Genomic DNA, 13,577 nt, shown 5'->3' with positions numbered 1-13,577 from the left:
ATCAGCTTCACTGTTGCCTGCATTCCATCATAGTGGGACTGAATCATGTGCTGCAAAGGGAAATCTTGTGTCCCCTTTAGTTTTAAAATTCAGCTTTACTACATACCCAGTATATAGAGCTGATTGTTCTTTCTTCTTATTTGCTAATTACCACAGATCATGATGATCTATTTATATCTTCAAAAATAGTCCTAAATGCACTGCAAAATACTTGCCAGAGGATTCAGAGGCCAAAAGTGATCAATCATTTGGCAGATATTGTATATTTCTGCACAACCAAATTATATTGCTGTTTCTCATTAAAAAAAAAATCACCATAATTCATGGGGAGAAAAATGAACAAAATGAGGACATCTTTGTTTTTAAATCTAATATAGAAGGGAACTGTAACCAGCCTGCAGATTTTTACTTAATCATTCTGTCTGCATGTGGCAGGTACGCACACTTTACATGATAACCATTGCTAGAAGAGTCATCTTTGAAGAGGCTACATCTGCCATTCTGAAGCAATGCGTTTCAAACTTAGAAAACATAAAGCATTACCAGACTGCAGTCCAACGTGGATATCTATAGTTGGCCGTGACTACTCAAATTATGTCTGGAGAGTCACACCCCAGCAGCACCAAGTACCCCTAACCCAGTCCTGAGAAATGTTTGTCTCACTGACCTGTCCTAACAAACCTCCATTGACAGTGACTGCCCAGAGAATTCACCCAATCTGCTCCAGCAAGCAGCTACCCCGACCGCCGGCAGATCGCTGCTAACCTGCTCCTCCTGTGCTGTTACAAACCATTTACAGGTTGTCTTCTGCTAAGCATACATGACAAGACTTCATTCCTTTTGCTACAACTTGCCGTTCTGACACTAAACAATACATAGCATGAGCAGGCACTCAAACCCGATCAGCACATCTGGGCAAGTGTCCTTCCCTCCTAACCCCCATCCCAGTTACTATGAGAATGTTGAAGACGGAGGGAAAGGATTTCTTACACAGAAGGGATCACTTCTCGGTTACTGCACTGCTCAAGGCTTAGCAAGTTTATGGCTTATGAAATAGAAGCAAAACAGAAAAATAAAATCACCACCATGACCATTTCTTTGTTTTTTCTTGGTTTCTCCTTTCTAAGAACTTGCTCAGTGTCTTACTCTTTCCATCAGTTTTAATTGGTGTCTGTCAAACTTCTCCATTCAGAGGAATGGCAAACACTTGACTTTGATGAGGAACGTCAGGTTTGTAAGTTTAATAGCACTAGCATCTACTTAACTAACAATAGTTGAATCCATTCAGCTATACAGACAGAAAGAAGTCTGGTATCCTACTTTACATACTTTCATTTTGCCTTTTTAGCAGCTGTAAGGTCATAACAGGCATTTTTAGAGCTTGTCAGTGAGAGAACGGAGGAAAAATGTGGCCTATAAACAGGTCAACAGTTCAAAACTCAAGTTATCTGCATGTTTGCTTTAAGGTGATAGCCTGCCATTGTTTCTAAACTAGTCTGGTTCTTACTCTAGAGTAAGCAGAACATGTAAAAGGCAGTAAATCACAACTCAAACAAGAATGAAGACAACTATTTTAAGGACACAAAAGGCGCAACATACTGATGCATTTGTATTACTGAAGCTTTAATTAAAACTCTACCTCTCATACCACAGGGCTGAAGAATTACCTGTTGACTTTACATCCTCAGAAACAGCCTTAGCAGCTTAACCACAAACACGAAAAAAAATGGACACTGGAGTTTCAAGCAGTTTTTGTCCTAACTTGGTAATATAAAAAACACAAAACATGCCTTTCTACTAACAGCTCTTTGAAGCTTAAAGGTTATTAATGCTGCTACATTTCATGTTAGTGTTGTCAAGATCCTTCTGAACAGATCCTGACAAAAATGAGATTTAAAAAGTGCGTATATTTTCTTCTGAAAGCAAAGGGCCTTTGCAAGTGACAAGATGAGGTCTTTGCCCAGGAGCTGGTTTCGATAGCAGAAATCAGAGGGTCCTCACTTTGTTCCACACTCATTAGCACTGTCAGAAATAGTTGTAGGTGAGAAGCCGTATTATTCTGCTGCTCCTCCTCCTTTGGGATGCCAGCAAGTCTTAAGATTGACTGACATGATCCATCTTCCAAATCTATTAAATTCTCTTGTGCTTTATAAAATGCATTTTTTTTACAGCTTTATCGTCTCTACCGCACTGTAATCTTATTCATTTCTCCTCCATAATTCAGCACTTTCTAGCATATTTTGTCCATGTAAGAGGAAAAAACTTGTTACATCTATACAAGATTTGTTTATTTATAATTAACTTGGATAGACTTTCCTATCTATACTGGATCTGGCTGGAATGGAGTTAACTTTCTTCACAGCAGCCCGTGTGGTGCTGTGTTTTGGGTTTGTGGCTAAAACAGTGTTGATAACACAACAGTGTTGTGGCTATTGCTGAAAAGTGCTTACACAGAACCAAGGCCTCCTGTTTTTCCCCACTCACACCCCTCCCAGCAAGTAGGCTGGGAGTGAGAAAAGTAGGGAGAGGACACAGCCAGGACAGGTGGCCCAAATGGGCCAAAGGGACATTCCTCCCCACCCAATACCATGCTCAGAGCTCACTGCCCCCTCCCATTTCTCCCAGTGGGAAGCAGAGAGAGAAGAGGAAGAGCAAAAGCAAGAGAACTTACGGGTCGAGATAAAGAGAGTTTGATAACTGAAGGAAAGACGGGGGCGGGAGGGGGAAGGTAAACAAGTGATACAAAAGCAATCCCTCACCACCTCCCACAAGCAGACTGACACCCGGCCAATCTTGGAAGCCAAACCCCTCACCTTCTTCCTCTGTCCCAGTTTTCATTTGGTTTTGGGGTTTTTTTGTTTGTTTTGGGTTTGTGGGGGTTTTTTTCCTGGTTTTTTTTTTCCTTCAGTGTTCAACCATTTGCATTTCTAATAGTAACAATTAATTGACAAAATCAAGAACGCAAAACTGCTTTCAGTCAAAACCCAGAAGATGACTGAGAATGATGCAAGTTACTGGTTCTCTGAGGCACAGATTCCACCTTTGCATATGAGCGCTTAGTACTTAACACGCTGTGGTTATTACACAGTACAAACTTTGTGAAGGATACTACATGTCGTGGTTTAACCCCAGCCAGCAACTAAGCACCACACAGCTGCTCGCTCACTCCCCCTTAGTTGGGATGGGGGACAGAATTGGAAGAGTAAGAGTGAGAAAACTCGTGGGTTGACATAAAGACAGTTTAATGGGTAAAGCAAAAGCCGTGCACGCAAGCAAAGCAAAACAAGGAATTCATTCACCACTTCCCATGGGCAGGCAGCTGTTCAGCCCTCTCCAGGAGAGCAGGGATCCATCACACCTAACGCTTACTTGGGAACACAAACACCATCACTCCAAACGTGTGTCGCGTCCCGTCCCTCCCTTCTTCTTCCCCCAGGCTGAGCATGACCTCATATGGTCTGGAATATCCCTTTGCCCAGTCGGGGTCAGCTGTCCCGGCTGTGCCCCCTCCCAACTCCTTGTGCCCCCCCAGCCACTGGCTGGTGGGGTGGGGTGAGGAGCAGAAAAGCCCTTGGCTCTGGGTGAGCACTGCTCAGCAGTAACCAAAACATCCCTGGGTTATCAACACTGTTTCCAGCACAAACCCAAAACACAGCCCCATACTAGCTACTATGAAGAAAATTAACTCTATCCCAGCCAAAACCAGCACACTATATCACATTTTACCACATGAAGGCTTTTTAAAAGATAAGGTGTTAAAATAAGGATTTGATTCAGAAAGGAAAAAGTTGACTATAGTTGCCTGTGTGATCAGATGGCAAAGTCAGTCATCCTTTTTTCAGGCTCTTCATAACAAAAACAAGGTCATTTAGAAGGAAGGAATGCCATTCTAATCTTATCTGCACAAGCCCAAATACAATTAGAAACTGTATTTCAAATTGCATCAAGACAAAGAGCAAAACTCATAACAGTGTAGAAAAGCAAGTGCACAACCATCTGCCTGATACATAGTTTGATACATTCTTGGGGATGGTTAAGGAGAAAACACCCTAGATACTACAGCATCAATCCATTAAGCTCTAAATCAACTTTCAATTCAATTTTTGAGAAATTCTGTAAGTCCGACAATATATGTATTCATTCAATTAATTCAATCAAGCGAACTAATTCTGCCCCCAGTTCATGTTTTTTTCTTTGTGATCTCAAGCAATCTGCAATAATTTGTCCGAGAAAATTATTTGTTCAATTCAACTTAAAAAAAAACCCAACAAAACAAACTCTCCCTCCTTCTCATTTGGGCTTTCTCACATCTGACTGCTGCCAGATGTTACAGGTAGAGGCAGACAGAACATGCCATCTGCACAACGGAACGTCTTGGGCATATCCTAACAGGCTGTTGGCTTCATCTGAACATTAATGGCTGATGGCAGCACAGCAGGTGCAGTGAAGGACCAGTGGGAAATGTGTTGAGAAGCCCAGAATGGGCTCAGTACTTACGCACCAGATGAAAGTTGGGAGTTATAAAAAAGGCTATGCAGTACAGATTGAAAGACATTGAGAATACTGTTTCAATCACGACTTTCATTTCCAAGTAATACTACATGGTGTTATATTTTTTAAAAAGAAAGTCTTAGCCTATTGTATTTCACAGAAGTAGGAAATCAGAAACGTAATTACCAAGATATTTATAAACTGAAGTGCATTTTAATAGCTTGCTTGACATGCTGCAAAAAGGTCCAACAGTATACATTTCAACTACATCGATTGTCAGATACCACGAGACAAATATATGACTACATACACACTTGTACAAATATAGACTCATTCCTTAGTTGGTTTTAAAATACAAAGCTATCAGAAATAAAGGGCATTCATTATACTATTCTGCTACTTCTAAGCAAACAGTTCATGTACAAGAGCACAGAACCCTACCTCCACATTCTTTCAAAACAGCATAAAATGAAAACCTGGGGGTTTTTTTAATCACAGTGTATCAAAAACTTTCTTCCATGAGGTTGTATCTAAATTTGATAAGCATGGCAAGAGAAACTTACTTTATTATTGATGTATCAAAGTTACTTTCTGTTATTGCTATCCTTCAGTCCCTCTGTAACTAATATAATTTGTTACTTTGTTTCACATGAATTTCTCTTCCCCCCTCAGGATTTGCACTGAATTATTTCACTACAAGATGTTAGAGAAAGAGTTAAAAATTTCAGTTACTCTCAGCAATCATCAAATGTATTCCATAGCTCTTGAGAGCAAGATATAGCTGAAGGACACTTTGCTCCAAGACTTTTCTACTCTAAGAAGTCCAATACATACAGCAAATCACATCTGAACTTTGCTGACATATCACCAAAGCTTTTTCATGATACTCTGTCAGTATACCTGTACCTACTGTGAACAAAATGTCTTTAGAGAATGAATAAATAAAACTAATCCCACTTACTATTCTGTTAAATGCCCAAGTTAGTTCACAGTCTCTGTGTTAATGTGGAAAAATCCCAGCTAAGTTATTTGATATGTAATGTTTTCAGTTCTTTACCAGCAACTGAACCAAGACCTACTCATTTCACACAGACAAAACTGTTTGTTTGTTTTTAAAGATCACTGTAAATTAGTTTCCTTAAAGGGCTGAAGTTGCCATATCTCACTATCTGTTCTCTGACCTTACCAGTTACCTGGCACAGCTATAAGGAAATAAGTTCACAGCAGAGCCATAATTCCAAAGGTCTTTGTATGCCTACAAATCTTAAACAAAGAATGGGAAAGAAGTAGGCATAAAAAAAAAAGACTAGACACAAATCTGATGAACAAAGTGATGTGCCTGATCATCTTTGCTCACTAAAAATTTAATGACTCTCTACCATTGCCTCTCAGTCCCTAGATTAAGTTCAAGTCTCTCCCAGCACACCGGATAAATTCTAATGCAGGTTACAAACTTCATGCCGCTGCTGCTTCAGTCAAAGCTCTCCTGTAAAAAAGCCCACCGCGCAAAGCGCCCGTGACACAGAGCGCCCACCGTCCTCCCCCGCCACCGCGCAGGACCCGGGGCCAGCGGCTCCAACAGACCCCATTACCGCGCAGGCTGTCTGCCGGATCCTTGGGATCGCTCTTGATGCACAGCTACACATACTTCAATGGTTACCACAAGCCATTTCAGACCAACCGCTGAGAGATGTCACCAGTGTAATAATAAAATCACCTGTTTTGCTTTGGTTTGATGAAGTGAAGGTGAAGATCACACTGCACTCCATCTATTCTACTTTGCCCGACTGCTTTGTCAACCAGCACGGTATCAAAATGCAGGAGGACCCTCTTGTGTCTCTAAGTCAAAGCCAGTAGTTCAAACAGGGCGGAGACAAATACTAGAATTTCATCACAATAGCTAAAGGATTTTGAAACCTTTGCTTGCTTCCCCCATTTAGGATTTAGTTCATTAAGCCTTGATCAAACCTTAAATTACATTCTGTACTCCCTTGTATCTATCAAATGCAAATAAGCACTTTCATTAAATAAAAAATTAGGATTCATTTCCCAGTCACAGAACATCCTAGACGTTCTCCAACTGGAACAGAACAAACTCCTAGATTTTCTTTTGTTTGTTTGGGTTTTGGCTTTTTGTTTTAGTTTGGGGTTTTGGTGGTGTTTTTTTGTATTTGGGGGATTTTTTGTTTGTTTTTTTGAGTTAAAAAACCCCTAATGCTTCCAAGTACTTTAAAATATTTAATTCACTAGTCTAAAGCTTTGGCTGCCTATGCGCTTATCCCTTTCTCAATATTTAATTGGATAGCACACAAATTGAGAGGACAAACTGTTAATTCTTTAATTCACACAATTAGCTTTACTGATGCCAATAGCTCCATTAGAGCCAATGGAAGCATTTCTTTGAGGGAAGTTCATGGTTTTTCTTGTTTACTTTTCTTTTAGGCAGATAAGGGTAAAACAATGGAGTAAGATCATTAACTTCAAAATAGCTCCATAGGGTTTCAGTGGTATGAAGTTGATCCATTGTTTAACATTACATTTTCTGACGCTTCCCTTTATTATCCTTTGAATAATTAAAACCCTTGAAAGCCTGTTCCATTAAACACCTAACTTTCATATCATTAGTTGCGTGAATAGCTGAAAGAGCAAACATAATATGAGCTATAGGTAGTTTTCAAAAACCTGTTCATTTCTGTATGTTAAATGACACCCACAAACCCTGTCAACAGAGATCTTTACAGCCTGTATTACTGAAAGGTAGCTTCTGTAAAATGTGCATACAGTATTAATAGTAGATTTGAGTTCAGCAGCAAAATACCACTGCTATTAATCATAATCTGATACTAAATTAAGGGATATTAAGCTCTTAAAAATTTAAGATTTTTATGTTAACCACATTTGCTCCATTTCTTCCCACACGCTCAAGTTAGAGGATACTTTTAATTTAGCAGAAGGACAGGTAATGTTTTTCCTCAGATTGAATCAATATTAAGGCAGGTATCAGTTATCATCTTAAGAAGAGAAAGCTTGGGCCCAAATGCACAAAGACAAAACAAGAATTTATTCCTACCAATGAACAGGGGCAAATGGGAATCGTATTATTCCTTCTTTCCTCCCCAGAAACTCTAACAGTCTATATATCATCATTAGTGGAGGGGAAAAAAAAAGAAGGGTACCAAAATATCACCCCACACTTTCTTTAATCATATAAAAAAGTCATCACATAAGCATTATTCATTCAAAAACTGTCTCATTTTCAATAGCCTAGGGCTAAAGGGAGATACAGATGGGAAGAAGTTAACAGAACAATCTATGGAGAGGAACTTGCCATGCAAAGTACTATTTCAAAGGAAATAAAGGATAGAGGAGGAGTATTCTGCGCTTGCTCCACGGCTAAATATAGGCTGGAAGATAGCCACTTAAATGTATTTATTACTATTTATATGCACATATATATGCCAATTACTTCTGTAAATTTGCTTCCAATCAAGAAGCTTTATAGGACCATACTTCCACTTAAAACATGAGAAGGTTAAAGAAGCTTCCAATTTTGCGTTTTCCTTCCTCTAATGATTTATTTAAACAGTCCAAGTTACTGGATCTTTTTCGGCATGTTAGTTATAAACATTCTTTAACATAATTTGTTTTATGGCTTTATGAACTGTTGCAACATCTTTGAATATTTAACCAGTAGCAAAGATTTGGCTTTTGAGAACAGAGCTACATGACATCTCTACCATAACAGTAGCAGTAATACATTAATCATGTCATCCTTCCAAGTTCAATGTGTCCAAACACAGCCTAGAAAGAACCTAAACAGAAGGACTCCATGTTCAAAAGCAATATTTCTCAGTAAAATATTCCATATGCAATATACATTTCATTATTAAAACTGAGAGATCAATCTCCTGCTGCTGGCAGAGAAGAGACTATTACAAAAATGTTGAAGATCCATGCGAATAGCTTATTGAAAGCTTTGCTGTGTTGCTAGCTCAGAGATCAGCATCCCGTATCATCTTTCATATCAAAAGTGACGTGGTTGAAATAAAATTCTGACACTTGAGAGCTATGTCAATCTACAATCCATGAGTCCATACAGGTAACATAATCTGCAATTATGTCAAATTTATGCAATGTCAAAATTTAGCCCCCTATTTTAGAGACAGGATACTGATCTGACTGGGAAGAACAATGTTTCAGGCAGTACAGTTACTTATCCTGAAAAAGAAAAGTTAAAGATCCCTGTTAGTGATGAATACTTCACAGTATAATGGACACTGGTTAAGCATGAGCATAAACACATCTGACCATGTAAAGATCAAGTCTGCTATGTATGAAGTTATAAAGGTTTTTCTGAACACAAAATTAAACGAGAGTAATGCTTGTACAAATGCAGTTATGATAAATTCTGACTTTTACTCATATTACCTGGTAGAACCTGATGAACATTTAAAGTTTATGGAAGAAAACCAACAAGTCTGGCTTTTTGCATATGCAATGTTTTGACATTGTTTTTCTCAGGATGTGAAAGGGAAAGAATGATTCTTTTGTGACATCTTCAACACCATCCATTCTAGCCACAGCAAAAATACTTAAACTTTGATTTGCATGGGCATATATGCATTGGCACCTTGTTTACAATGCTGGATGGGAAACAAACCTCTTGTGATCTAAAACTGTTCCCTCTTCCATGTGAGCCTGAAACTACAGGAAGGTATCTTAACGACAGAAGCAGTCCCCTCCAGCCCCCAACATGTATTAGTGTAGACAGTTTCCTAAAAAGCTAAGGCCCAAAAATCCAAGCTGTGATCCCTCTGGGAAGATCCAGCTTCAGAGCTCCTGGACCAAATCGGACACCAACTCATCAGCGGTCATTCTTCTCTCAGAAAGCTGTCTCAAATAACATTTCACTGACACTAGTAACTAAACTGGATAGACTACAATACATGCTGTGAAATAACAGCAAAGCAAACTTATGATGTCCATAGTTAATCATACAGGAGGAAAACTAAGGCTCTATTCTGGCTTTTTGACTACTGTACTGCATACCATAGCAGGGCTACTGGCATTAAAGGCCAAGAGCAAGCTGATAATTTCTTAAGCCTATAATGGCTTTCACTGTGCTCCTAACAGTTAAGTGCTAGCACTGTTGAGTAATCCTATAGGCAAAAAAGCTTCTTCACACTGTTTTCTTCTTTTCTTGACCCTATAAATTAGTTGTGGTGTCACTTTTCTAACACCAGTCCCTTCTTACCTCATGATACCTTAAAAAAAAAATTTCTCTCAAGCCAAACTGCTTCATGAATGTATCTTAAGTTATGACTGGGGTACTGCATGATTTGAAAGCAAATTTAAAATGTAAGCGTACACTTGAAAAGTCCATATTATGACACAGACAACATCCCCTCCCCTTTAAATACAATATAATATACTAGAGACCTCCTTCCAACTGCACGGAAGAGGCTGGAACTGAACACCATGTGTTAGTGGCAAGCAAAGGAAGACCCGCTCAGCACGGTCTGCCTGAGCTGCACCCCAGATTATGCCAGTTCGAAAAATGAGAAAGCTGCTGCCTTCTCTGGTGCCATCCGAGCTTTAAGATTACATTTTGCTGCTAAGCTCCCCTTGATAGACCAGGGCAGCTACAGAATACAGAGTGCCTTGAAGGCAGAATTCTCTCTCAGAAACATAAGAACCTTTATATCCTTTACTGTTTTTGCCAACGCACAATATGGCAACTTCAAGCGTATTACCCATTGGAACATTATACCACTGAGCAGCACAAGATAGCATTCCCTTGCAGTGGCACTAAAATAAATTTGCTGAAGAAGGAAATAGGCAGTAGGAGATGAAATGCACGCTCCAGTTTCCAAGGAAAGCATGTTAATGCCTAATACATGGTGGGGGGAGGAATAGTAACAAAAATAAGAAAAAAATGTATCCATTATAAAAACGTTGCTTAAGTGCTGCCAGGGGAAGATCAGCAGGACCTATAGTGATCTGCTGAGTAAATGCCGGTCATGCAAGCTAAAACTGCCCAAGAGCAGCTTTCAGTGACACATCCAATTTCAGCGTTTACAATGCATGAACTATTAAACTCAACCAATATGACTCTTTATGGCAGCCTTTTTCAGAGCTATATGCTGACTAACACTTTAATACAGAGAAGTATTTTGTTTGCTTTTCAGAACATATTTCTCAAGGAAAAGTGCTAGCTTGTAGTACAGACTGATTGAGATCCTGATGACAGCAAGAAAATATCCCAAAACAAACTCCGTTTATATCAAGAATCCTATTCACCAGCTATCTGCACACCAACACGACTCCTCTTTTATGGTGTTTTCTTTGAGAAACAGGGACACAGTGGATATAATTTAAAACTAGCAAATTAAGTTTGGCAGGCATTCTTGTCTCAACCAAATAAATAGTGCCATTAATAAGAGGCCAAGATTAAGGTTAAATATTTGTCTAAATAAATATTTACTTCTAGTTTTTATGTATGCTGCTAATAATATAATGCTATCATTATTTAAATACACACCTTGTAGCGGTACAGGTTTGTCACAGGCTAAAGGCCAGCCAAAAGCACTGCTCAAATAAATGAGTTCTTGACCACATCTGCCTGGCTCCAAGTGACTAGATCAAGCCATTACAAGCTGGAAAAACAAAGGAGGAATAGACAAGTTTGTTAGTAACTGCTGCTAACTTCACATCTCCATAACACACTTGGGATGGGAATCTAGAAGGGAACAGAAACGCCAGAACAACCACTAACTGGCCTTACATATAGAAATAGTCAGAGGGATTAGCCTGGGGGCTACGCAGCCACCAAGGCCATGAGCAGTTTATGCCAGCAATGTAATCTGGAAAGCCCTAAGTAGTTAAAACAATAGCTCCTCCTGGGGTAACACCACAGACTGACATCTGACGCCCTGTAGAGAGCGGGGCCCTAGGTGGAACTGCTACATGTTGGGGGACAGCCACCAGCCCAGGCTCTAATACAACAAGCTATCAGAGAGCGTGTCCTGTTCCCCTGGGTCTGTGGTGTCGGTCTGAACCGGACTGGAGAGAAATCACTATCCATCCACTGTACCTGTTGCACTCAACAAATATTTTTCAGGATATACAATCACCCAGTGGTGCGGTTCTGCTCTCCCAGCCTCCTAACCCAATCCACCATAACAAGTGCTCTTCCAAAAGCTATTATAAGTTACTCTTAAGTATCATTTTATCCTTAACTTGTCACCAGCAACCTAGATTTAGATGGTGGATAGGAAAGAAATGGAGAACGAGGGCCAAGAGCAGCAACAAAATCCGTTGTTCTGGGTTAATTCTTTGGGCTCTTTCTACATCATTTGACAAGTTAGCAAGAATTGCAAGATAGTATTACAAACACTGGATTCTAAATTGCACATTGTCACATCTGTGGAACCAGGTTACAGACCCACCAGCATTTACCACACTTGTGTCAATCATATAAGGTTAAATTCCTGTGGAGTTTAATGGCAGAAGTACAACAGGTTTCAACAAGGTCCAGATTTCACTCTTAGAGGACATGCACTGCATGACTGTAAACCAAGAATGTGTTAAAAAATAATTAGTAGTTCTAGATTTGCTGGTTTTGTTTCAGTTTTTAAGCTGCATTGGTACTATCATTTATAGGTTAAGACTCAGAATGTGATTTCATCAGAGGGTCAAATTGGTTTAAGTTTGGTTTCTGAGTGACAGAGGCTGTCCACCCCCTTTTTAGGACAGAATTGTTTTCAACTGTATCAGTTGACCTTATCTGGATCACTGGGCAATGACACAGGCATTAGGGACACCTTAGGAATGCAGGTGTGGGAAAGCACGTTTGTGGGTAGGACTTCATGGGAAAGAGTATCTTTCAGACCTTAATGAGGTTCCTAATATTTTAACTACCCAAAATTCTATTTTCATGTTGGACATACATACAGAAGTCCAAATGTGGAATGGAAAGGTCAGTATCATTGGATCTGCTCAGCTGTGGTGCAGGGTACTCCAAAATCCCCATAGAAGTCAGAGTTATACAAGTTTCGTATAGACAGCACATTACTGAAACTGGCCCTTTATTTGGCACTGTGTACAAAGAAATGCTTAGCAAAACAGGTTTGGGTTTTTTTAATGGACTGTTCAGTGACTTGTGTCAGGCTAAATTAGGTTTTAATTTTAAGAAGGAGCAGAACTAACTGCCACGAGATAAGGATCAGGAACAGCCACCAAGATCAGTACAAAACAGCCTCTCTCCACAGCACTACCCTTCAGGCTAATAGAGCACCATGCACCTCTTACTAATCTTTGCTTCGGGAAATTCAGCAATTCTCTTACAGAATTACTTATTGCGAGACCAAATATTTTCCCCAAGCATCTAGCACTGTATTATTTTGTACTTGTCAATACTGAAAAAAAACCTCTTCTATTATCTACTGACCTAAATAAAACATCACCCTGCAGAGAATGCCCCAGGTCCTTTCAACACAGATTTGGTAGGTCCCCCCCCCCATTTGCCTTCCACAGCAGGGACTGGTAATTATCAGCAACACATTTGTTCTTACTTCACAGTATGTGTCCTGTTGAACAAAGAGTTGTTGAACAATATTACGTTACGAAAACACCTGCTATGACATTAAGACTGACAGAAGTCCAACAGCTAGACTCCATCATTATCTAATCTAGCAGATTGATTTCTCTTTCTACTTCTACTTATCTTACTATGGTAACCTTTAACTTAAATACTTCAGAAACGATCTCCCACCCCCCCCCCCCCCCATTTGTTGTGTATAAAAATTCAGATTTTACATAATCACGTTTACTCTCATTGTCCCTCAGCTTAACCAAATAAATACTCAAGTGAATTCTTCTATTATTTAGGATGAGGTGACCACAGTTACTTTCCAAACCTTCTCAGATTCCTACAGCAGGATAAATTCAGATGAGTTCTATTAAATACAAATAGCAACTCTCGGCCTTCCCTGTGGGGACAGATTAGAATTGAACATTCAACCCATGGCCAGAAGGACAGCAAGAAAAAAGCAGCAACAGCTTATGAAGATTCCTTGTGCACATGT

This window comes from Haliaeetus albicilla, chromosome 1 (assembly GCF_947461875.1).
Source record: "Haliaeetus albicilla chromosome 1, bHalAlb1.1, whole genome shotgun sequence".
In the NCBI taxonomy this organism is placed as follows: domain Eukaryota; kingdom Metazoa; phylum Chordata; class Aves; order Accipitriformes; family Accipitridae; genus Haliaeetus; species Haliaeetus albicilla.
This window is presented reverse-complemented; position numbering follows the sequence as displayed.